The sequence below is a fragment of the Oncorhynchus mykiss genome, chromosome 5, assembly GCF_057628025.1.
Source record: "Oncorhynchus mykiss isolate SJ-2025 chromosome 5, ASM5762802v1, whole genome shotgun sequence".
Taxonomy (NCBI): domain Eukaryota; kingdom Metazoa; phylum Chordata; class Actinopteri; order Salmoniformes; family Salmonidae; genus Oncorhynchus; species Oncorhynchus mykiss.
Window position 1 is genome coordinate 17,491,003 of NC_143026.1, and position 2,045 is coordinate 17,493,047.

The window sequence follows — 2,045 nt, forward strand, 5'->3', positions numbered from 1 at the left end:
CAGTGTCTCCCAACCCATCATGTCTCAGCCTCCAGTATTTATGCTGCAATAGTTTGTGTTGGGGGGCTAGGGTCAGTCTGTTATATATGGAGTATTTATCCTGTCTTATCCAGTGTCCTGTGTGAACTTTAAGTATGCTCCCTCTAATTTTCTATTTTTTTATCTTTCTCTCGGAGGACCTGAGCCCTAGGACCATGCCTCAAAACTACCTGGCCTGATGACTCATTGCTGTCCTCAGTCCCCTTGCTGTCCTCAAGTCCACCTGGTAGTGCTGCTGCTCCAGTTTCAACTTATTATTATCTGACCCTGCTGGTCGTCTATGAACGTTTGAACATCTTGGCCATGTACTGTTATTATCTCCACCTGGCACAGCCAGAAGAGGTCTGGCCACCCCTCAGAGCCTGGTTCCTCTCTAGGTTTCTTCCTAGGTTCCAGACTTTCTAGGGAGTTTTTTCTAGCCACTGTGCTGTTTGAGGTTTTAGGCCCGGTTTCCGTACAGCACTTTATGACATTGGCTGATGTAAAAAGGGCTTTATAAATAAATTGATTGATTCCAGGTGAAGCTGGTTGAGTGAATGCCAAGTGTGTGCAAAGCTGCCATCAAGGCAAAGGGTGGCTACTTTGAAGAATCTAAAATATATTTTGATTTGTTTAACACTTTTGGTTATTACATGATTCCATGCGTTATTTATTTGTTTTCATGCCTTCACTATTCTACAATGTAGAAAATACTAAAAATCAAGAAAAACCCTTGACTTACTAGGTGTTTACAATAGTTTATTTCACATTTTTAATGAGACAAGGGCATCCCTGCCGGCCTAACCCTGATGATGCTGGGCCAACTGGTCGGTATTCAGCCATGGCTAGACTAACTACCATTAAAATATATATGTGGTTAATTGTTAGCTAATTGAGTGACCTCCCTAACAAGAGAGGAACTGCTGATGCACATCCACATGACTAAAATCACACCAGTTGTAATTTACTATTCTTACTCTCAGTAAGTTGAGACTGAGTTCCTAAAAAATACATTTGATTCAATTTTAGCGATAAACATTGTGAAGTTTTGCAGTACAGTACTGCTCAAAACCTACTGCAACCACTGAGGATCTGCAACAGTTTACCACAGTAATCCTTTCTAGCACGATATACACTTATCCCAGAAAGCACACCAGATATACCCTGGCGTTATGTGGCTGAGCGATGAGGAGAAACATATGTTTTTTGCAGAATATTTAGATAAAGCCTGGAATAAAATAAAAAGGGCTACCTATAATTAAATTGTACAAATATTTAGCTTCTATGTGGTAAATGGCACGTGTGTATATAGATGGTGTATAGGCTTGTCTCCCATATGAATCTTCTATGTGGTAAATGACACGTGTGTTTATAGATGGTGTATAGGCTTGTCTCCCATATGAATCTTCTATGTGGTAAATGACACGTGTGTTTATAGATGGTGTATAGGCTTGTCTCCCATATGAATCTTCTCTTTGTTCCAGACTTGGTTCAAATGCCTTCTGTTTATTTTTTTCTGTTTTTATCTGTATGTATGTATGTATATCCTTTTACTGCTCTAGGGATATAATTATTATTTGGATATCCTTTATTTACTATTATGTATAGATTTTTAACTTACATTTCTTCACTCTATGCAATGCGCAATGCAGAGAACACTGGATGAAGAATTGACATTTAATTACCACAGTGAATTATTGTAATGTTTGTTTGTGTCAGTTAATTCCATAAGGGATGGATTGCCAATTGGTGATTTAACACGAAAATGAAATTTCATTAATTCATTCACTTTTTATTTTTGGGTCAACCGCTTGATCTGCACTTGGATGTAGTCAGATAGCTCTCAGGCCTCATTGGTCTTCCATGATTTTGTGGGAGGAGACTTTGTCTTGCTCCAACTTCTGCATCCATATTCAGATTGTTTGTGTTCAGCATTGCCTGTGGCAATATGGACATGCTCTGCATGAATTGTCATTCATGACCGCTGCTGCACATTTTATACGATAATCAAACACCAACCCCATGAG